General features: G+C 47.8%; 1 protein-coding gene across 1 annotated transcript in view; it reads left to right on the top strand.

Moving 5' to 3' along the window:
• The first annotated feature begins 1,465 nt into the window (after positions 1-1,465).
• Positions 1,466-24,874, top strand: part of LOC139277941 (proline and serine-rich protein 2) — a 69,279-nt gene continuing 45,870 nt past the window's right edge. The window contains exon 1 of the mRNA XM_070896563.1: positions 1,466-1,630. The gene's annotated coding sequence lies outside the window, so the exon portion shown is untranslated. The remainder of the gene's footprint in view (positions 1,631-24,874) is intronic.

Genomic DNA, 24,874 nt, shown 5'->3' with positions numbered 1-24,874 from the left:
GCAAAAGTAAGCTATGCGCCTGCTTTTACCAGGCAGGAGAGTTTGAAGGACATTCGCTGGGCATGAGTTGGGCAAATAGCCTGATCTCTCCCGCACGGCTGTCCCTCTCCCGGGGATGCGTGCAATCTGGCTTTTGCGAGGCCTCGCTGCATGCAGGCGCACTCCGTACGGACCCGGCGAGGCATCAATTTTCGGCCCAATATCTCCCTTTGTGGCTCGGTGTCAAATTTTGTTTGATCACGCTCCTGTGACGTGGCTTGGGATGTTTTACTGCATTAAAGGCGCTTTATAGGAGCTATCGGAGCAGGCCGGGGAGCGGAAGGAGCAGTGTGGCAGCCACCACTCCAGGGAGCAGCACGTGCTGGAGCAGGAGAGCAAGGGCAGTGAAGAGGATCGTCACCAAGGACCAGGTCGGTGACTGGAGCGCGGGCAGGCACAGCAGGAGCGGCGAGGTCGGGGCGAAGGAGCGGCGAGAGACTGTGGAGGGATGTGATCGGGGGCCCAGGAGAGGCGCGAGTTCGGGGCCAGGGGCCCAGGGACAGCACGGGCCCAGCCCACACTGCGATTTGTGTGCGCACTAGGTCCGTGCAGCAGAGCTGGTCTCCAGTCGTCCTGGTTAACCCTTGCCACTGGACCAAGACCCAGCTCTGTCAAGCCCGTGTGGTGGCTGGTCTGCAACGGCCACCCCACGTTAAAAAAATCCACGCACAGGCATCTTCCACCCTTCAGGATGTAGTTCGGGATCTGGAATATTAGGTTCATCATTGAAACACCTGTGAACTCATCCCTTTTTGACGTGGAAGCAAGTCATCCTCGATACGAGGGACCGCCTATGATGATGATGATAAATACACGTCGCTCTTATTGTTGAAGTCACTGAACGCGGGGCGTATAACAAAGGGCGGCCGATGCGAAAGCACCCATCTTGCACCAGCCCTGAAGACTAATTTCTATCTCAACTAATTCCAATATAAATGCCACCAATTCTGCCCTTCCAATCCAGGGTCCAGAATGTCACCACCAGAGCCCAGCGGGCACTAGATGGCGATGTTTGGATTATTTTCCAACAATTTGACCCAGCAGATAAGAAACAGATTGTTTTTTTGAGGTGAAATTATTAATATTTCAAGAAGACTGCACTGGAAGGGGTCGCGCGAATACCACTGTAGAGCTGACTTTCCTCACAGTCAGTCGCTGCTGCAGGAACAGCAATGATGTCATGTGCACTGCATGTCTTAAATTTAAAAGTGGCATCCACATTCCCGGGTGCATTTAAAGGAAATATTCGCTCCACACGCACAATAAAACACACACACACACACCGATCGAGCGAATGCAGGCGTGGTAAAATGCTAACTTCAAAATGATTTGTTGTAAACTCCCCCTTTAAAGGCTTGCAACGACTCGGGTTTGTCAGCAAGGGAGGAGACCAGGTTACTGCGCACCAACAGCTGCCTGGCACTTTAAACCGAGAATTAATCAGTAACTGGCTGGCAAGAGGCGCTCAATGCACTAGCACCAGGAGAGAAGATATAGCAGAGAGAGAACAGGAGGGCTGCCCACAGGAGAGGACACTTTAGCCACTGGTGGAGACACAGGATCCCCATTTATAGCGATTTCACTCGTCCAGGTAAATCACTGGAGGTGTGCTTGTGGTGTTTCTGTTGATCTCGTTTCTAACTGAGAACCAAACTTTTGGCTGGTGTTATTTTGCTTGTGTCGGTGCTGTGAAAGCAGGCAATTTTTTTGTTGTTGTTTAAAGTCAGCCGTGGTGATTCATTGCTTTATTCTGCCTCCTTACAATCGAACCCTGCCAGATGAACAGGGCCAGAGTGTGGGGAGTTGTTGCATATTGTTGAACTCTCTCTCTCTCTCTCTCTCTGGTCCATACACAGCAGTTTCTGGAGATCAGTGGAGTGCTGTGCACTGTATCAATCCCCGTGCAGCACAGGTTGTTATACATACTGTCAGTAGCTCATCATATCATCTAGAAACCTTTTAATACCGAATGTGAAATTCCAGATGATGAAGGCTTAATTAGTTTATATTTTTTTTAAACCATCAGACGAAAACTTTAAAGAAAGGGGAGCGGGCGGGGAAGTGGAGCTGAGCCCAAGATCAGATCAGATCAGCTATGATCTTATTGAATGGCGGAGCAGGCTCGAGGGGCCAAATGGCTAACTCCTTTCTGCTCCTATTTCTTAAGTTCTTATGTTCCTATTTTAAAGCAATTCAGGCCAGAGAATGTGCATGGCAGTCCCTGCTGGGATATGGGGAGCTGGTGAAATGAAGCAGACCTGGGGCTGGGTTCAACCTGCAAGAGTAGCTGTTGGTGTATGTACCCTGTTCGTGTTCCTTGTTGGTGTATGTACCCTGTTCGTGTTCCTTGTTGGTGTATGTACCCTGTTCGTGTTCCTTGTTGGTGTATGTACCCTGTTTGTGTTCCTTGTTGGTGTATGTACCCTGTTTGTGTTCCTTGTTGGTGTATGTACCCTGTTTGTGTTCCTTGTTGGTGTATGTACCCTGTTTGTGTTCCTTGTTGGTATATGTACCCTGTTTGTGTTCCTTGTTGGTATATGTACCCTGTTTGTGTTCCCTGTTGGTGTGTGTACCATGTTGGCGTATTCTGTTGGTGTACCATGTTGGTGTACCATAATCAGTGTACTGTGTTGGTGTGCCACTTCAGAGACTTGAGCATATAAATATAGGCTGACACTCCCAGGGCAGTGCTGAGGGAGTGCTGCACTGGCGGAGGTGCCGTATTTTGGATGAGACGTTAAACCAAGTCTGCTCTCTCAGGTGGACATAAAAGATCCCATGGCACTATTTCGGTGTCCTGGGCAATATTTATCCCTCAACCAACATCACTAAAACAGATTATCTGGTCATTATCACATTGCTGTTTGTGGGAGCTTGCTGTGCGCAAATTGGCTGCCGCGCTTCCCACATTACAACAGTGACCACACTTCAAAAAGCACTTCATTGGCTGTAAAGTGCTTTGAGACGTCCGGTGGTCATGAAAGGCGCTATAGAAATACAAGTCTTTCATTTTTCTTTTGCCATGTCAGCATACTGTGTTGGTGTACTGTACTGTTGTGTTTCTTGTTATGTGTCAGCGTTGTGTACATACCAGTGTGCCAGGTCAGTCTGCTTTATTTTACTATGTCGATGCGCTTTCTTGGCATGTACTGGTGTGAGTTGTTGCACCTTATTGTTGTATCCTGCAATGGTGAATCACATTGCTCAGTCATGTCGAAGCATTGTGTGTGTCTACCTGCTTGTCCTGATTTGTTGGTGCACCTTTAAGGTGTGTTTTGTTAACACACCTGGTCAGTGAGTGCCATCAGTGAACCTTATCACGGTAAATGATTCATTTCCAAACCCTCCCATCCAGAATTGGGCTTCGATAGTGAAACTATGCCTCATCGGTGTGGGCTCCAACATTAACTAACTCCCCCGATGGCTACATTCTCCGGATGCAGTGCCGAACTCAATCGCCGGTCTGTGCTGAGTTATCTCACATCAGCTGGAGTGGTGACGGGCCTCTGAATTCCTGGGCTAGGCGAGGAGGGGAAAACCAGCCATGGTTCCGGAGCCCGATCACTCGATAGGAATCCTCGCTGGAGGGTGTAAACATCTGGATGTGGAATGAGGGCAGGATCAGGCTTGACGTGAGGCAATGGTCTTGCAGCGTTCACTGTCTGGGTTCAGACATAAGTGATGTTTACTTGGGCGAGGTACAGGAGGGCTGCCAGAGCCAAACCTCAGCCGGATTTACTGCCTTCGGTGAGAACAGGGAGCAGAAAAGGTGCTAACAATGCTTGTAATACAGACATCAGTGTTGCCATTACAATCTCTTGTTACATTTGTTACAAGAGTCAGCTGTGGTTCAGTGGGTAGCACTCTCCCCTCTGAGTCAGAAGGTGGTGGGCTCAAGTCCCACTCCATGAACTTGAGCACAACATTCCCGACTGACACTCCAGCGCAGTACTGAGGGAGCCCTGCACTGTCGGAGGTGCCGTCTTTTGGATGAGACGTTAAAGCGAGGCCCCTTCTGCTCTCTCGGGTGGATGTCGGCCCTATGGCCCCTCGAGCCTGCTCCGCCATTCAATAAGATCATGGCTGATATTCACAGACACAGAGCAAACGCTCCCAAAATTAATAGTCTGGAGAAAAATATTTCCAGCAGGCAATTAAGTGGGTCACTTAAAGTGGGCAGATGCAGCAGGAGCGACGAGATCGGGGTGACAGAGCGGCAAGAGACTGTGGAGGGATGTGACCGGGGTCCAGGGGAAGTGTGAGTTCAGGGGCCAGGGGCCCAGGGGCAGCACGGGCCCAGCCCACACTGCGATATGTGTGCGCACTGGGTCCGTGCAGCAGAGCTGGTCTCCAGTTGTCCTGGTTAACCCTTGCCACTGGACCAAGACCTCGCTCTGTCAAGCCCGTGCGGTGGCTGGTGTGCAACAGTCACCCCACGTTAAAAAAAATCCACGCACAGGCATCATCCGCCCTTCAGGATGTAGTTCTGGATCTTCTTTCGAAACACCTGTGAACTCATCCTTTTTTTTTTGTCGTGGAAGCAAGTCATCCTCGTTTCGAGGGACTGCCTGTGATGATGGCTGATCAACTTCATTTTCCTATCTTATCCCTTGATTCTCTTAGCATCTAAAAATCTATTGATCTCAGCCTTGAATATATTCAACGACTGAGCACCCCACAGCCTTCTGGGGCAGAGAATTCCAAAGATTTACAACCCTCTGAGTGAAAATATTCTCCTGCTCAGTCCTAAATAGCCGACCCCTTATCCTGAGACTGTGACCCCTGGTTCTAGACTCTCCAGCCAGGGGGTGCATAAAATCAATCCAAGTTACTTACAACAGTTACTCCAGGTGTGATTTGCAGGGGAGTTACTGAATCATCTCCATTCAGGCCTGGACTTGTGATGTCACTATATGTAGACAGAACAAAATCATAACCCCCTCTATAGGGGTCATCATAGGCAGTCCCTCGGAACCGAGGAAGACTTGCTTCCACTCCCAAAGTGGGTTCTCTGGTGGCTGAACAGTCCAATACGAGAGCCACAGATCCTGTCACAGGTGGGACAGACATTCGTCGAGGGAAGGGGTGGGTGGGGCTGGTTTGCCGCACGCTCCTTCCGCTGCCTGCACCTGACCTCTTTGCGTTTGAGACTCGAAGAACTCGGCGCCCTCCCGGATGCACTTTCTCCACCTCGGGCGGTCTTCGGCCAGGGTCTCCCAGGTGTCAGTGGTGATGTCGCACTTTACCAGGGAGGCTTTGAGGGTGTCCTTGTAATGTTTCCGCTGCCCACTTTTGGCTCGTTTACCATGAAGGAGCTCCGCATAAAGCATTTGCTTAGGGAGTCTCGTATCTGGCATGTGAACTATGTGGCCTGCCCAGCGAAGCTGATCGAGTGTGGTCAGTGCTTCAATGCTGGGGATGTTAGCCTGGGCAAGGACACTGATGTTGGTGCGCCTGTCCTCCCAGGGGATTTGCAGGATCTTGCGGAGACATCGTTGGTGATATATCTCCAGGGTAGGTTTGTGTTATTTGCTGCCATCAAATAATATTCCAATGAGACATACTGTGTATGGATGAGACGTTAAACCCAGGTCCCGTCTGCTCTCTCAGGTAAAATTTCCAAGAAGAGCAGGGGCGTTATCCCCGGTGTCCTGGGGCCAATATTTATCCCTCAATCAACATCACTAAAAAAAAGATTATCTGGCCATGATCACATTGCTGTTTGTGGGAGCTTGCTGTGCGCAAATTCGCTGCCGCGATTCCTACATTACAATAGTGATTACACTCCAAAGGTACTTCATTGGCTGTAAAGTGCTTTGGTCGTAAAAGGCACTATATAAATGCAAGTCTTGTCTTTAATTGACTTCTCTGTAGGTAGTTGTCGTATCATTAGGTGTAGACATTAAGACAAATAGTTGCTCGCGTTAAGTCATTTGGTTTAGGGAGACACCAAATTTGTTATTATTCGTTCCTGGGATGTGGGCGTTACTGGCAAGGCCGGCATTTATTGCCTATCCCTAATTGCCCCTTGAGAAAGCGGCAGTGAGCCGTGAAGCAGGCTCGAGGGGCCAAATGGCCTACTCCTGCTCCTATTTCTTATGTTCTTAATAAATGCTGAACCTGCCAACAACCCCCACATCTCATGAATAATAAAAAAAACACTAAATTTGTGAAGTGTGAATGCACTCCGAGAGAAGCAAAGGTTTGTTTAATCGAAAGGCTTACGTTCGAACAAACAGCCTCCTCACATTGTACAAAAGCAAAATATAGGAAATCTGAAATAAATGCTGGAAATACTCAGCGGGTCAGGCAGCATCTGTGGAGAGAGAAACAGAGAGTTAATGTTTCAGGTCGATGGCCTTTCGTCAGAAGTGGAAAAGGTTAGACATGTGAGGTTAGAGGTTTTAAGCAAGCGCAGGGGCAGGGAGAGGGGGATGGGAGGAAAGAACAAAGGGAAGGTCTGTGATAGGGTGGAAAGATGAGCTATTTTAGGATTAGAAGAAAGAAACACTTGGATTTCTATAGCGCCTCTCACGACCACCGGATGTCTCAAAGCACTTTACAGTCAATGAAGTACCTTCTGAAGTGTAGTCACTGTTGTAATGTGGGAAACACAAAGTCAATTTGTGCACAGCAAGCTCCCACAAACAGCAATATGATCATACTATCTGCAAGGGCAGACATCGATGACGAGGTCCAACACCGCCTCCAGTGCGCCAGCACAGCCTTCGGTCGCCTGAGGAAGAGAGTGTTCGATGACCAGGCCCTCAAATCTGGCACCAAGCTCATGGTCTACAGGGCTGTGGTGATACCCGCCCTCCTGTATGGCTCAGAGATGTGGACCATGTACAGTAGACACCTCAAATCGCTGGAGAAATACCACCAATGATGTCTCCACAAGATCTTGCAAATTTCCTGGGAGGACAGACACACCAACGTTAGCGTTCTCGATCAGGCCAACATCCCCAGCATCGAAGCACTGACCACACTCGACCAGCTCCGTTGGGCGGGCCACATTGTCCGCATGCCCAACACAAGACTCCCAAAGCCAGCGCTCTACTCGGAACTCCTACACGGCAAGCGAGCCCCAGGTGGACAGAGGAACCGTTTCAAGGACATCCTCAAAGCCACCCTGATAAAAGGCAACATCCCCACCGACACCTGGGAGTCCCTGACCAAAGACCGCCCTAAGTGGAGGAAGAGCATCCGGGAGAGCGCTGAGCACCTCGAGTCTCGTCGCCGAGAGCATGCAGAAACCAAGCGCAGGCAGCGGAAGGAGCGTGCGGCAAACCAGTCCCACCCACCCTTTCCTTCAACCACTGTCTGTCCCACCTGTGACAGAGACTGTAATTCCTGTATTGGACTGTACAGCCACCTGAGAACTCACTTTTAGAGTGGAAGCAAGTCTTCCTCGATTCCGAGGGACTGTCTATGATGATGAATGACCAGATAATCTGGGTTTTTTTGTTATCTTAATTGAGGAATAAATTTTGGCCAGGACACTGGGGATAACTCACCTGCTGTTCTTCGAAATAGTGTCATGGGATCTTTTACATACACTTGAGAGAGCACTTGGTTTAAAATCTCCTCCGAAAGATGAAACAGTTGTGTGTTTACAGCTAGGTTTAGTAGAATGAGAATCCTCGTCTCTTCAAGCATTTCAACAGTCTGTTTTCAAAGCCTTACATTTACATTTTAATTCTGTATGGCACAATGGTCTATCTACAACCTACCAGCAATTCTTTTATGTTGTGCTTTGCAAACTGCTCTTGCTCCTGCTTTGATATTTGACTATCAAAAAGATGTTGCCTAATAAATCTAATCAGTTATCCGCATAGTCCAATGGTCCTTTATCTTTCATTACAAAAGCACAGAGTAGTTTAAAGGGTAAAATATTAAACCCTATCTCTGATAGAAGACATCCTTGTTCACAAATAGTGAACACACAGAAGAATTCCAGGAATGCAGCCCACCCACTCATCGAAGCAGCAATTAGAATTACAGTCTAACCTAATACATTATTACTAAGCAAGGCATGTTCAGAAAATAGTTTCATGTATGCTTGTAAGGGATTGCTATAAAGAGAGGGGGCATTTAAATGGATTCTTTACATACATTTTTATGAAAAATGTCATTGAAATGATCCCGATTTTATAATCACCGATAACTTGAATTTCTATAGTGCTCATTTTGTGTCGAGAAACGACTCGGAGTGCTTTTCACGGTGGTGAATAGTGAGCAGAAAGAAAGACTTTCTATAGCGCCTTTCACGACCACCGGATGTCCCAAAGCGCTTTACAGCCAATGAAGTACTTTTGGAGTGTGGTCACTGCTGTAATGTGGAAAACACGGCAGCTAATTTGCGCACAGCAAGCTCCCACAAACAGCAATGTGATAATGACCAGATAATCTGTTTGTGATGTTGATTGAGGGATAAATATTGGTCCCAGGACACCGGGGATAACTTCCCTGCTCTTCTTCGAAATAGTGGCCATGGGATTTACGTCCACCTGAGAAAGCAGACGGGGCCTCGGTTTAATGTCTCATCTGAAAGATGGCACCTCCGACAGTGCGGCGCTCCCTCAGTACTGCCCCTCCGACAGTGCGACGCTCCCTCAGTACTGCCCCTCCGACAGTGCGGCGCTCCCTCCGATAGTGCGGCGCTCCCTCAGTACTGCCCCTCCGACAGTGCGGCGCTCCCTCAGTACTGCCCCTCCGACAGTGCGGCGCTCCCTCAGCACTGCCCCTCCGACAATGCGGCGCTCCCTCAGCACTGCCCCTCCGACAGTGCGGCGCTCCCTCAGCACTGCCCCTCCGACAGTGCAGCGCTCCCTCAGTACTGCCCCTCCGACAGTGCGGCGCTCCCTCAGCACTGCCCCTCCGACAATGCGGCGCTCCCTCAGCACTGCCCCTCCGACAGTGCAGCGCTCCCTCAGTACTGCCCCTCCGACAGTGCGGCGCTTCCTCAGCACTGCACTGGGAGTGTCAGCCTAGATTTTTGTGCTCAAATTATTGGAGTGGGACCTGAACCCACGAACTTTTGACGGAGAGGTAAGAGTGCTGCCCACTGAGCCATGGCTGCCAACGGGGAGGGGTGGTGGGGGCAGGAGGAGGTGAGTCAATGGCAGTAAAAGCACAAAGAGGAAGGCCTGAAGGAGGCTATTGAAGCTGGGCAGGGAAGTCGCAAACAAAGCGACAACAACTTGTATTTATATAGCGCCTTTAGCATAGTGAAACGTCCCAACGCGCTTCACAGGAGTATTATGAGATGAATAATTTGACACCGAGCCGCAGAAGTAGAAATTAGCGCAGGTGACCACAAGCTTGGTCAAAGAGGTAAGTTTTAAGGGGCGTCTTGAAGGAGGAAAGAGAGCTAGAGAGGCGGAGAGGTTTAGGCAGGGAGTTCCAGAGCTTGGGGCCCAGGCAACAGAAGGCACGGCCACCGATGGTGGAGTGATTATAATCAGGGATGGTCAGGAGGGCAGAATTAGAGGAGCGTAGACATCTCGGGGGGGGGGTTATGGGGCTGGAGGAGATTACAGAGATCGGGAGGGGCGAGGCCATGGAGAGGTTTGAAAATAAGGATGCGAGTTTTGAGATCGAGGCGTTGCTTAACCGGAAGCCATTGTACTGAGATACTGAGGATGAGAGATGCAGAAGGCGGGGGCGAGGTGGCTGAAGGAACAGCTGCTGATGGTAGGGATGGAGACGTCGGCTGGTGCTGGAGCAGTGCAAGGTCCGTGCTGAGATCCAGGGCTGGGTGAGATCACTGAGCGAGCAGTGAGCAGAGAAATTTACAGGTGAGAATGAGAATTCTGTGGGGCAGGGCAAGCCAGTGGAGCTCGGAGAGCTGCGAACGTGGGCTTTATGTGGGGAGGACATGGACTGTGACATTCTAGATGACTTGCTGCTTATCAATGCTAGGAGTTTGAGCCCAGCAAAAGGAGCACTGGCGAATTCCAGCTGTGTGGCGATAAACTCAGGAGTACAGAAATTAGGAGCAGGAGTCGGCCATCTGGCCCCTCGAGCCCGCTCCGCCATTCAGTAAGATCATGGCTGATCTGATCTTGGCCTCAACTCTACTTTCCTGCCCGATCCCCATAACCCTTGCTCCCTTATCGCTCAAAATTTGTATGCGTCATCATTCGCCCTTTTCCCTCAAACTTTTTGAGGATGTAACTGGTAGAGTGGACAAGGGAGAACCAGTGGATGTGGTGTATTTGGACTTTCAAAAGGCTTTTGACAAGATCCCACACAAGAGACTGGTGTGCAAAATTAAAGCACAAGGTATTGGGGGTAATGTACTGACGTGGATAGAGAATTGTTGGCAGACAGGAAGCAGAGAGTCGGGATAAACGGGTCCTTTTTCAGAATGTCAGGCAGTGACTAGTGGAGTGCCGCAAGGCTCAGTGCTGGGACCCCAGCTATTTACAATATACATCAATGATTTAGACGAAGGAATTGAGTGTAATATCTCCAAGTTTGCAGATGACACTAAACTGGGTGGCGGTGTGAGATGTGAGGAGGATGCTAAGAGGCTGCAGGGTGACTTGGACAGGTTAGGTGAGTGGGCAAACGCATGGCAGATGCAGTATAATGTGGATAAATGTGAGGTTATCCACTTTAGAGGCAAAAACACAAAGGCAGAATATTATCTGAATGGTGGTAGATTAGGAAAAGGGGAGGTGCAACGAGACCTGGGTGTCATGGTACATCAGCCATTGAAAGTTGGCATGTAGGTACAGCAGGCGGTGAAGAAGGCAAATGGTATGTTGGCCTTCATAGCTAGGGAATTTGAGTATAGGAGCAGGGAGGTCTTACTGCAGCTATACAGGGCTTTAGTGAGGCCTCACCTGGAATATTGTGTTCAGTTTTGGTCTCCTAATCTGAGGAAGGATTTTCTTGCTATTGAGGGAGTGCAGCGAAGGTTCACCAGACTGATTCGCGGGATGGCAGCACTGACATATGAGGAGAGACTGGATCGACTGGGCCTGTATTCACTGGAGTTTAGAAGGATGAGAGGGGATCTCAGAAACATAAAATTCTGACGGGATTGGACAGGTTAGATGCAGGAAGAATGTTCCCGATGTTGGGGAAGTCCAGAACCAGGGGACATAGTCTAAGGATAAGGGGTAAGCCATTTAGGGCTGATATGAGGAGAAACTTCTTCACTCGGAGAGTTGTTAACCTGTGGAATTCCCTACTGCAGAGAGTTGTTGATGCCAGTTCATTGGATATATTCAAGAGGGAGTTAGATATGGCCCTTACAGCTAAAGGGATCAAGGGGTATGGAGAGAAAGCAGGGGTACTGAGGTGAATGATCAGCCATGATCTTATTGAATGGTGGTGCAGGCTTGAAGGGCCGAATGACCTATGCACCTATTTTCTAAGTTTACTTTTAGAAACATAGAAACAAACTTGAAGTGCAGCCGCAATATTTTTTCCTCCGAGTCACCTGAGGGGTGAAGAATTCCTCTGGTCGCTATTTGTTTATGAACTCGCCAACATAGTGGTAAGATTTCCAGGAAAATTGTCAAGATATTCCTTTCGTACGCTCCAACAGCTTTGGCAGAAAAAACGACGGCAGAAATTTTTCCTGCCGTGATTCTGGTGTCACTGAGACGTGGTGGCCAGAGAAAGTCGTCTCCTCAGTTCGAAAAGAAGGCTAAATTCTGCAAGGAGAAATGTTTTCACTGATCAAATATACCTTTTATATTAGATTAAGAACATAGGAATTCGGAGCAGGAGTAGGCCATACGGCCCCTCAAGCCTGCTCCGCCATTCAATAAGATCATGTCTGAACATTGATCTCAACTCCACTTTCCCGCCCGATCTCCATATCCCTTGATTCCCCAAGAGTCCAAAAATCTATAGCTATCCGCCTTGAATATATTCAGAGACTCAGCCTCCACAGCCCTCAGGGACTGAGAATTCCAAAGATTCACCACCCTCTGAGTGAAGAAATTCCTCCTCATCTCAGTCCTAAATGGCCGACCCCTTATCCTGAGACTGTGACCCCTGGTTCTAGACTCTCCAGCCCAGGGGGAAACATCCTCCCTGCATCTACCCTGTCAATCCCCCTCAGAATCTTAGATGTTTCAATGGGATCACTACTCATTAACCTCCCCTACACGCAGAACTTCACATAAGTAATTACAGCTTTCAAGCAACGGAAGGTAATCTGATTAGGATTCGCAAATTGGACCATTTCTGCCAATTTTACTTGTGCTCTTGTAAAAGAAATAATATAACAGCACACTTCCGATATGAGGTGAAGCAACTTTGACCTTCTCTCTGGGGAAAAGATGGTGTCTGTCTCATTCGTTGTTTTAAATTTTGGGAAGGTTCCTAATCTGAAGGTACCTTACCTCAGCCAGTTTTAAAGAGAGAAAAATCAGCCAGGGTTCCTACACCTGATTTCTTCCAGAAGTGGGAGCGGTGGACAGGTCATCTGCCCTAATATCTCCTTGCGTGGCTCGGTGTCGTGTTTTGTCTTCTAACGCTGCTGTGAAGCACCTTGGGATGTTACAGGTGCCACTTAAATGCAAGGTGTAGCCACTGACTCCATCCCTCTCCCTAACTCCTGTCTGAGGCTGAACCAGACTGTTCGCAACCATGGTGTCATATTTGACCCTGAAATGAACTTTCGACCATATATCCGCAGCGTAACTAAACCTGCCTATTTCCACCTCCGTAACATCGCCCGTCTCCGCCCCTGTCTCAGCTCATCCGCTGCTGAAGCCCTCATCCATGTCTTCATTACCTCTAGACTTGACTATTCCAACGCACTCCTGGCTGGCCTCCCACATTCTACCCTACGTTATCTAGAGGTGATCCAAAACTCGGCTGCCCCCGTGTCCTAACTCACACCAAGTCCCACTCACCCATCACCCCCTGTGCTCGCTGACCTACATTGGCTCCCGGTTAAACAACACCTCGATTTCAAAATTCTCATCCTTATTTTCAAATCCCTCCATGGCCTCTCCCCTCCCTATCTCTCTGCCTAAACCTCTCCGCCTCTCTACCTCTCTTTCCTCCTTCAAGACGCTCCTTAAAATCTACCTCTTTGTCAAGCTTCTGGTCACCTGCGCTAATTTCTCCTTACATGGCTCAGTGTCAAATTTTTAATCTCCTAATACTCCTGTGTCGTGCCTTGGGATATTTTACTACGTTAAAGGTGCTATATAAATACAAGTTGTTGTTGTTATTAACCCGTCGCTCACTTCTAAACATGGCAAAACATTACTAGCATTAAAAGCTGTAGACTAACCGAGGCTCAAACAGCCACAGATAAACCCCCATTTCATTGAGCTCCACAAAGCATTTCTCTGAAGAACTGAGGTCCAATGTTGGTGACCTTTATTGTGAAGTATTGTAGTAACTGTTGCTAACTAGAGCTAACTAGCAAAGGACTACAGATCTTCAGGTAGATTCAGCTCCACTGGGCAGGCCACATTGTTTGCATGCCAAACACGAGACTCCCAAAGCAAGCGCTCTACTTGGAACTCCTTCGCGGCAAATGAGCCAAAGGTGGGCAGAGGAAACGTTACAGGGACACCCTCAAAGCCTCCCTGATAAAATGCAACATCCCCACCGACACCTGGGAGTTCCTGGCCAAAGACCGCCCTAAAGTGGAGGAAATGCATCCGGGAGGGCACTGAGCATCTCGAGTCTCGTCGCCGAGAGCATGCAGAAATCAAGCACAGGCAGCGGAAGGAGCGTGCGGCAAACCAGACTCCCCACCCACCCTTTCCTTCAACCACTGTCTGTCCCACCTGCGACAGAGACTGTGGCTCTCATATTGGACTGTTCAGCCACCTAAGGACTCATTTTAAGAGTGGAAGCAAGTGGGAGAAATTTAGAACTCAGCAGAGGAGGACAAAGGGTTTGATTAGGACAGGGAAAATGGAGTACGAGAAGAAGCTTGCAGGGAACATTAAGGCGGATTGCAAAAGTTTCTATAGGTATGTAAAGAGAAAAAGGTTGGTGAAGACAAACGTAGGTCCCCTGCAGTCAGAATCAGGGGAAGTCATAACGGGGAACAAAGAAATGGCGGATCAATTGAACAAGTACTTTGGTTCGGTATTCACTAAGGAGGATACAAACAACCTTCCGGATATAAAAGGGGTCAGAGGGTCTAGTAAGGAAGAGGAACTGAGGGAAATCTTTATTAGTCGGGAAATTGTGTTGGGGAAATTGATGGGATTGAAGGCCGATAAATCCCCAGGGCCTGATGGCCTGCATCCTAGAGTACTTAAGGAGGTGGCCTTGGAAATAGCGGATGCATTGACAGTCATTTTCCAACATTCCATTGACTCTGGATCAGTTCCTATGGAGTGGAGGGTAGCCAATGTAACCCCACTTTTTAAAAAAGGAGGGAGAGAGAAAACAGGGAATTATAGACCGGTCAGCCTGACCTCAGTAGTGGGTAAAATGATGGAATCAATTATTAAGGATGTCATAGCAGTGCATCTGGAAAATGGTGACATGATAGGTCGAAGTCAGCATGGATTTGTGAAAGGGAAATCATGCTTGACAAATCTTCTGGAATTTTTTGAGGATGTTTCCAGTAAAGTGGACAAAGGAGAACCAGTTGATGTGGTATATTTGGACTTTCAGAAGGCTTTCGACAAGGTCCCACACAAGAGATTAATGTGCAAAGTTAAAGCACATGGGATTGGGGGTAGTGTGCTGACGTGGATTGAGAACTGGTTGTCAGACAGGAAGCAAAGAGTAGGAGTAAACGGGTACTTTTCAGAATGGCAGGCAGTGACTAGTGGAGTGCCGCAAGGTTCTGTGCTGGGGCCCCAGCTGTTTACATTGTACATTAATGATTTAGACGAGGGGATTAAATGCAGTATCTCCAAATTTGCGGATGATACTAAGTTGGGTGGCAGTGTGAGCTGCGAGGAGGATGCTATTAGGCTGCAGAGTGACTTGGATAGGTTAGGTGAGTGGGCAAATGCATGGCAGATGAAGTATAATGTGGATAAATGTGAGGTTATCCACTTTGGTGGTAAAAACAGAGAGACAGACTATTATCTGAATGGTGACAGATTAGGAAAAGGGAAGGTGCAACGAGACCTGGGTGTCATGGTACATCAGTCATTGAAGGTTGGCATGCAGGTACAGCAGGCGGTTAAGAAAGCAAATGGCATGTTGGCCTTCATAGCGAGGGGATTTGAATACAGGGGCAGGGAGGTGTTGCTACAGTTGTACAGGGCCTTGGTGAGGCCACACCTGGAGTATTGTGTACAGTTTTGGTCTCCTAACTTGAGGAAGGACATTCTTGCTATTGAGGGAGTGCAGCGAAGGTTCACCAGACTGATTCCCGGGATGGCGGGACTGACCTATCAAGAAAGATTGGATCAATTGGGCTTGTATTCACTGGAGTTCAGAAGAATGAGAGGGGACCTCATAGAAACGTTTAAAATTCTGACGGGTTTAGACAGGTTAGATGCAGAAAGAATGTTCCCAATGTTGGGGAGGTCCAGAACCAGGGGTCACAGTCTGAGGATAAGGGGTAAGCCATTTAGGACCGAGATGAGGAGAAACTTCTTCACCCAGAGAGTGGTGAACCTGTGGAATTCTCTACCACAGAAAGTAGTTGAGGCCAATTCACTAAATATATTCAAAAGGGAGTTAGATGAAGTCCTTACTACTCAGGGGATCAAGGGTTATGGCGAGAAAGCAGGAAGGGGGTACTGAAGTTTCATGTTCAGCCATGAACTCATTGAATGGCGGTGCAGGCTAGAAGGGCTGAATGGCCTGCTCCTGCACCTATTTTCTATGTTTCTATGTTTCTATGTTTTCCTCGATTCCGAGGGACTGCCTATGATAATGATGATGCTGACGACCGATCTTGCTTCTTCTTACACACAGCTACCAATAATAACCAAAACCTCGCTATGCTTCCTCCTTTAACCGATGTGTCTCTAGATCCTGTGAAGACATGTTAAGCGATGAAGCCACTTAGAAACTACCTTCTTTAATTACAGAGATTGCGATTTCACTGTGCTCAAATGCAGACAGTGCTTTGAGGAGAAAGCTTGAAGCAAGAGAAATTGCCGCACACTCCTTCCGCTGCCTGCGCTTGGTTTCTGCACGCTCTCGGCGACGAGACTCGAGGTGCTCAGTGCCCTCCCGGATGCACTTCCTCCACTAGGGCGGTCTTTGGCCAGGGACTCCCAGATGTCGGTGGGGATGTTGCATTTTGAAGAACGTGCCAATTGAAACAATTCATAGAAATATACAGCACAGAAAGGGCCATTTGACCCACTATGCCTGTGCCTTGGTAGAGTCCCATCCCCCTGCTCTTTCCCCATAAGCCCTGTTATTCTTTTCTCTTCCAAGTATTTATCCAATTCCCGTTCAGCTGTGGCTCAGTGGGCAGCACTCTCGCCTCTGGGTCAGAAGGTTGTGGGTTCAAGTCCCACTTCTGGGACTTGAGCACAAAAAAATCCAGGCTGACACTCCCAGTGCAGTGCTGAGGGAGCGCCGCACTGTCGGAGGGGCCGTCTTTCAGATGAGGCGTTAAACCAAGGCCCCGCCTGCTCTCTTGGGTGGAGGTTAAAGATCCCAGGGCACTATTTCGAAGAAGAGCACGGGAGTTATCCCCGGTGTCCTGGGGCCAATATTTATCCCCTAATCAAATCACTTAAAAAAAAACCCAAGTAAACTGGGTCATTATCACATTGCTGTGTGTGGGAGCTTGCTGTGTGCAAATTGGCTGCCGTGTTTCCCACATTACAAGAGTGACTACACTTCAATGGCTGTAAAGTGGTTGTAAAAGGCGCTATATAAATGCAAGTCTTTTCTTCAGGTCTAAGGAACGGTGCAAGAGAAGTGAAGCAATTTTGCCTTATTACATTATTGATTTGAATTCCTTTGGGTCAAGCCCCAGTCCACAGCGTAACATACTAAACTTGACACTTCAATATGCGGTGCTGACTGAGGGAGTGATGCATTGTTGGAGCTGCTGTATTTCAGACGAGATGTTACCTTGTCTGTCTGTCTGTCTGTTCAGTTGGATGTGAAAAAAATCCAATGGCCCCTTCCCTAAGATCAGGGAGTTCTCCTGGTGAACTGGCTGACTTTCATTCTCCAATCAACACCAATCCAAACAGATTAATGACTAAAGATATCGAGCTTCAAATTAAACAGAAAAAGGAGACTTATGATAAATGTACAGATCATAATACAGTATAGAGAACCAAACCGAATACAGGAAGAGGAAATCCAAAAGAGAGAGACTTGCATTTATATAGCGCCTTTCATGTACGCGGATAGCATGTTGATATTTGAATACATTTCTTACAATGGTAGTGGTTCTGTGATCTTTGCAATCTGTAACTGTGAATGGGACTGGAGATCCCATACACAAAGGCGCTATAAGAAGACCCTTTGAGCAATTATCACTGATTGATACGTAGTGAGTAGCCGTGCTTTTAAAAGTAAAGTGCCCAGATTGGGAGGAATGTTTGAAAGTTGTTTTTAAGCAGTATTTATTTCTGGGCTTTTTCCTGCTCCAACACTGTGCTGAACTCCCCTTAAGTCAATCCGCTTTTTCTAAAGAAAGCGGCTGGTAGTTCCTAAAGGACAAAGACATGCTTCATTGCTAAGCTACCTTTTACTAATGGAACCGCATTCACTGACTCCGACAGGCGCTGTGCTCTGTCCTTGCAGGCAGTGCTTTGACTCTCTCGGACCTTTTACCCAATTTGCAATTGCAAATGGGAGTTGAAAGACTCAGCGATTCAGTTCCCAGTTACTGGTAGAAATGTGGTGAATTGGCTCCTAGTTAAGCAACGCCTCGATTTCAAAATTCTCATCTTTGTTTCCAAATCCCTCCATGGCCCTCGCCCCTCCCTATCTCTGTAATCTCCTCCAGCCCCAAAACCCCCCCAAGATGTCTGCGCTCCTCTAATTCTGCCCTCTTGAGCATCCCTCATTATAATTGCTCCACCATCGGTGGCCATGCCTTGTGTTGCCTGGGCCCCAAGCTCTGGAACTCCCTCCCGAAATCTCTCCGCCTCTCTACCTCTCTTTCCTCCTTCAAGCTCCTTAAAACCTACCTCTTTGACCAAGCTTTTGGTCACCTGCCCTCATTTCTCTTTATGTGGCTTGGTGTCAAATTTTTTGATTCATAATACTCCTGTGAAGCACCTTGGGATGTAACTAGTCGAGTGGACAAGGGAGAACCAGTGGATGTGGTGTATTTGGACTTTCAAAAGGCTTTTAACAAGGTCCCACGCAAGAGATTGGTGTGCAAAATTAAAGCATGTGGTATTTGGGGTAATGTATTGACATTAATAGAGAACTGGTTGGCAAACAGGAAGCAAAGAGTGGGAATAAACGGGTCCTTTTCAGAATGGCAGGCAGTGACTAGTGGGGTACCGCAGGGTTCAGTGCTGGGACCCCAGCTATTTACAATATACATTAATGATTTAGACAAAGGAATTGAATGTAATATCTCCAAGTTTGCAGATGACACTAAACTGGGTGGCGCTGTGAGCTGTGAGGAGGATGCTAAGGGGCTGCAGGGTGACTTGGACAGGTTAGGTGAGTGGGCAGATGCGGTATAATGTAGATAAATGTGCGATTATCCACTTTGGTGGCAAAAACATGAAGACAGAATATTATCTGAATGGTGACCGATTAGGAAAAGGGGAAGTGCAATTAGACCTGGGTGTCATGGTACATCAATCATTGAAAGTTGGCATGCAGGTACAGCAGGCGGTGAAGAAGGCAAATGGCAAGCTGGCCTTCATAGCGAGAGGATTTGAGTATAGGAGCAGGGAGGTCTTACTGCAGTTGTACAGGGCCTTGGTGAGGCCACACCTTGAATATTGTGTACAGTTTTGGTCTCCTAATCTGAGGAAGGGCATTCTTGCTATTGAGAGAGTGCAGCGAAGGTTCACCAGACTGATTCCCGGGATGGCAAGACTGACAAATGAAGAAAGACTGGATTGACTAGGCTTATATTCACTTGAATTTAGAAGAATGAGAGGGGATCTCATAGAAACATATAAAATTCTGATGGGATTGGACAGGTTAGATGCAGGAAGAATGTTCCCGATGTTGGGGAAGTCCAGAACCAGGGGTCACAGTCTAAGGATAAGGGGTAGGCCATTTAGGACCGAGATGAGGAGAAACTTCTTCACGCAGAGAGTGGTGAACCTGTGGAATTCTCTACCACAGAAAGTTGTTGAGACCAGTTCGTTAGATGTATTCAAAAGGGAGTTAGATGTGGCCCTTACGACTAAAGGGATCAAGGGGTATGGAGAGAAAGCAGGAAAGGGGTACTGAGGTTGCATGATCAGCCATGATCTTATTGAATGGTGGTGCAGGCTCGAAGGGCCAAATGGCCTACTCCTGCATCTACTTTCTATGTTTCTATGATTTTGCTGCTTTAGTGCAGGGTTCCTTCTATTTTATTAATTAATTGCTTATTACTGTTTGTGCTTTGTTTGGTGCTTGGTGGTGCTTTAAATGTAGTTACTTGCGCCGGTTCCTTAACTCTAGGTAAGGCTTTTCTGTGCGGACAGAAGTGGCAACATACGCTGGCCTAAGTTAGCTTGCAGCAACTATTTGCTGACCAAACAAAGGGGTAAGTGGTTGGTAACGCCCCCTTATGAGAAAAAAAACTGAACTAAATAAACTCCTAACTTACTTACACTGGTGCAAATTAAATGGCCAGAATTGCAACTAAAAAGATAGTCCAGAAAAATCGAATTGCTCCAAAAAAAAGGAGCAACACCTGGGGAAACTTGGGCCCTATGTTAGTGACTTAGATGAAGGGACCAAGTGCAATGTATCCAATGTTTGCTGATGATACAAAGCTAGGTAGGACAGTAAGCTGTGAGGAAAACACAAAGAGGCTGCAAAGGGATATAGACAGGTTAAGTGCGTGAGCAGTATGGTGGCAGATGGAGTATAATGTGGGGAAATGTGAGGTTATTCACTTTGGTAGAAGAATAGAGAAACAGAATATTTTTCAAATGGTGCGAAACTATTAAATGCTGGTGGTCAGAGAGATTCAGGTGTCCTTGTACAGGAAACCGAGGAAGTTAGCATGTAGGTACAGCAAGCAATTAGTAAGGCAAATGGCATGTTGGCCTTTATTACAAGGGGGTTGCAATACAAGAGTAAGGAAGTCTGACTACAATGGTACAGAGCTTTGGTGAGACCACACCTGGAGTATTGTGCACAGCTTTAGTCTCCTTATCTGACAAAGGACATACATGCCTTAAAGGCAATGCAACTGGATTGGTTCCTGGGGTGAGAGGGTTGTCCTATGAGGCGAGACTGAGTAGATTGGGCCAATACTCTCTGGAGTTTAGAGAAATAAGAGGTGATCTCATTGAAACAGTTAAGATTATGAAGAAGATTGACAGGGTAGATGCAGGGAGGATGTTTTCCCCGGGCTGGAGAGTCTAGAACTGGGGGGCACAGTCTTAGGATAAGGGGTCGGCCATTTAGGACTGAGATGAGGAGGAATTTCTTCACTCAGAGGGTGGTGAATCTTTGGAATTCTCTGCCCCAGAGGGCTGTGGGGACTCAGTCTCTGAGTATATTCAAGGCTGAGATCGATAGATTTTTGAACTCTAGGGGATCGGGCAAGAAAGTGGAGTTGAGGTCGAAGATCAGCCATGATCTTATTGAATGGTGGAGCAGGCTCGAGGGGCCGAATGGCCGACTCCTGCTCCTACTTCTTATGTTCTTATGTTCGAAGAGCAGTGGAGTTGTCCCTGGTGCCCTGGCCAATATTTATCCCTCAATCAACATCACTAAAAAACTGATTATATGGTTATTGCCACATTGCTGTTTGTGGGAGCTTGCTGTGCGCAAATTAGTTATGCGTTTCCTGCATTATAACAGTGACTGCTCTTCTTAAAAAAAATGACTTTATTGGTTGTAAAGCGCTTTGAGATGTCCGGTGGTCGTGAAAGGGGCTATATAAATGCAAGTCTTTCTTTCTTCTCCCGATACCAGTAATGCTGCAATTTTGCCATTGTTTCCTGCCAGCCATGATCAAATCTGTGTGTGTGTGTGGGGGGGCAGGGAGAGAGAAAAGAGTATTAAAGAAAGTGGGGTAGTTATACCAGTAGAGATCAAAACATTAAATTTAGAGCCATTTTCAAAATCAAACGGCTGTGTACAATAAATTAGAAATGAATGAGAATGTTGCCCCAGTGCTCCGGCAGTTGATCAAAGACCAGTAACAGCCTTTTTCAGTACCAAAAGTAACCTGAAACATACCTTTTCAGAAGCCAGAAAGACCTGTTTGCGAAGGAATGGTGCGTGGCAATAGGGCTTTTATCTGCTGTGAAAGGAGTTTATTTGTCTTTCACACAATAGCCTTAACCCTTCGTTGATCAAGACAATTTTTGACCCAATTGTAAACGTCTTGCTTACCTAAAGACATTAATCCCAGGATCAACATGTCAAATAAGCTTGAAAGCATCTTTTACAATGCTGCTGATCCGCCATTTGAAATGGCACAATGCAGCAAAGCATACCAATTGAATCTAAAATAAATCATAGTGAGATGTACCTGCTGCTGTTTCTAACAGTGAGTCAGCACTGGCGACATTTTCATCGAAACAAACACTGCCTTTTGTTTGAAGGTGTGTTGTCGTCTTTCACACCATGTTTATACAGCCTGTGGGTGATTTGGGTTCCATACCAGTCCCGCCCCAACAGGTTCCAAGCACATTATAGATTTAGTCGTCATCATCATCATCATAGGCAGTCCCTCGGAATCGAGGAAGACTTGCTTCCACTCCTGAAGCGAGTTCTTCGGTGGCTGAACAGTCCAATACGAGAGCCACAGACTCTGTCACAGGCGGGACAGACAGTGGTTGGAGGAAAGGGGTGGGTGGGGAGTCTGGTTTGCCGCACGCTCCTTCCGCTGCCTGCGCTTGGTTTCTGCACGCTCTCGGAGGCAAGGCTCGAGATGCTCAGCGCCCTCCCGGATGCACTTCCTCCACTTGGGGCGGTCTTTGGCCAGGGTCTCCCAGGTGTCGGTGGGGATGTTGCACTTTACCAGGGAGGCTTTGAGGGTGTCCCTGAAACATTTCCACTGCCCACCTTGGGCTCGCTTGTCGTGGAGGAGTTCCGAGTAGAGCGCTTGCTTTGAGATTTAGGGCAGATATTTTAAACTGGGAACCTGTTTGTGGAAAAAGCCAGTTCTAGGGTGCTTTTATGCCGCTCAGTTGCTTCCCTCCCTATTTGAGAGGGCGAGCTCTATCTACATCGCTGTTCCCCTGATTACTTTTCAGTCACTTACTTAAATGTGAAAAGGGGACGACAATAACTTGCATTTATAAAGAAAGACTTGCATTTCTATAGCGCCTTTCATGTCCCAAAGCCTTTACAGCCAATTAAGTACTTTTGAAGTGTAGCCACTGTTGTAATGTAGGAAACGCAGCAGCCAATTTGCGCACAGCAAGCTCCCACAAACAGCAATGTGATAATGATCAGATAATCTGTTTTAGTGATGTTGGATGAGGGGTGAATATTGGCCCCAGGACACTGGGGAGAACTCCCCCTGCTCTTCTTCGAAATAGTGCCGTGGGATCTTTTAGGCTCACCTGAGAGAGCTGAGGGGGCCTCGGTTAAACGTCTCATCTGAAAGACGGCACCTCCGACAGTGCAGTCAATTGGGAAGACCTTTCTTTTTAATGGGGGATTGATTGAGTGCCATTGGGCCCCTGAATTCTCACAGCATAACACCATTTTTGAAGCAGTAAGTTGTTCCTTGTTCCTCTCAGTGCAGAGCTATGGGTAAAGGACACTGGGAAAAGGAGATGAGGGAAAGGAGAGCACCCCCACCTCCCCCCCGTTCCATTTTTCTCAACTTACTCATCATCATAGGCAGTCCCTCGGGGTCGAGGGTGACTTGCTTCCACACTAAAAACAAATACTCAGGTGACTGATGAACTCATTTTAAATGGTGAAAGATGCCTGTGCGTGAATTCTTTTAACGTGGGGTGGCCATTGACTGGAAAAGCCTGGCTCCCACTTAGCACAACATGGGTATGACCAGGAACTCAGGAAGTCGAAACTCCATCAAATCAATCCGTCGTACAGTGTGGCAGTGCTCCACTCACAATGCTACTGTGGCAAGGTGGCGGCTCTGACCTGTGTGAGAACATAGAAACATAGAAAATAGGTGCAGGAGTAGGCCATTCGGCCCTTCGAGCCTGCACCACCATTCAATAAGATCATGGCTGATCATTCACTTCAGTACCCCTTTCCTGCTTTCTCTCCATACCCCTTGATCCCTTTAGCCCTAAAGGCCACATCGAACTCCCTTTTGAATATATCCAACGAATTGGCCTCAACAACTTTCTGCGGTAGAGAATTCCACAGGTTCACCACTCTCTGGGTGAAGAAGTTTCTCCTCATCTTGGTCCTAAATGGCTTACCCCTTATCCTTAGACTGTGACCCCTGGTTCTGGACTGCCCCAACATCGGGAACATTCTTCCCGCATCTCTCTCAACGCTACTGTGAGAACAGCGGCAGGTCGGGGCTATGAAAGTCGAGCAGACCTGGAAGCAGTGTGGCGGCTTGCCACTTCAGGGAGCAGTGCGAGCTGGCGCAGGTGAGCAACGTCTTGGAGAAGGGCGACTGGATTGGACATCGGCATAATCCAGGTCGGTGATTGGAGCGTGGGCAGGTAGAGCAGGAGCGGCGAGGTCGGGGCGAAGGAGCGGCGAGAGATTGTAGAGGGACGTGATCAGGGCCCAGAAGAGCCGAGGGCCCAGGGGCAGCCCACACTGCGATATGTGTGCGCACTAGGTCCGTGTAGCAGAGCTGGTCTCCAGTCGTCTTGGTTAATCCTTGCCACTGGACCAAGACCTCGCTCTGTCAAGCCCGCGTGGTGGCTGGTGTGCAACGGCCACCCCACGTTAAAACAATCCACCCACAGGCATCTTCCACCCTTCAACATGTAGTTCAGGTGGAATATTAGGTCCTTCATTAAAACACTTGTGAACTCATTGAACTCATCCCTTTTTGGTGTGGAAGCAGGCCATCCTCGATACGAGGGACCGCCTAGGAAGGAACTGTGGCAGCCATGAGGCTAAATGGGGGCAGAATCTGACACTTGTCTATCTTCATAAGAACATAAGAAATGGGAGCAGGAGTAGGCCATTCGGCCCCTCGAGCCTGCTCCGCCATTCAATAAGATCACGGCTGATCTTCGACCTCAACTCCAATTTCCCGCCCGATCCCCATACCCCTTGATTCCCCCTCGAGTCTAAAAATCCATCAATCTCAGCCCTGAATATACTCAGCGACTGAGCCTCCACAGCCCTCTGGGGCGGAGAATTTCAAAGATTCCCCACTCTCTGAGTGAAGAAATTTCTCCTCATCTGAGTCTAAACTATTCACTTGTTGAACCCAGCTTGCCTGCAATAAAACGGTCCGGAGTAATTCCTTTCCTATGTGAATTGTTTTGAGACTTTTCTGAGAAACATGAAGCATTATATAAACATAAGTCTTTTTCTGGCATTTATTATGCATTCATTCCTCATTATAACCTCATTGTAAAGGTCGCCCGGCCTGTAGATTCCTTATAAGGGAACTTTATGCAACAATCATCATTGCATTTTTTAGCTCCTTCAGAGCACACCGAAATCTGTGGTGAATTAGAGTAACATTACCAAGAATATCTGCTGTAGTTTGTGCTGAATAATCCGGTCAAAACAGGGGCTGCCCTAAGAAAGAAGGACTTGCATTTCTATAGAGGTTAAGCAACGCCTCGATTTCAAACCCTCCATGGCCTCGCCCCTCCCTATCTCTCTATCTCTTGGGCGGTTCCTCAAA

This window comes from Pristiophorus japonicus, chromosome 13 (genome assembly GCF_044704955.1).
Source record: "Pristiophorus japonicus isolate sPriJap1 chromosome 13, sPriJap1.hap1, whole genome shotgun sequence".
NCBI classification, from domain to species: Eukaryota; Metazoa; Chordata; class Chondrichthyes; family Pristiophoridae; genus Pristiophorus; species Pristiophorus japonicus.
This window is presented reverse-complemented; position numbering and strand designations above follow the sequence as displayed.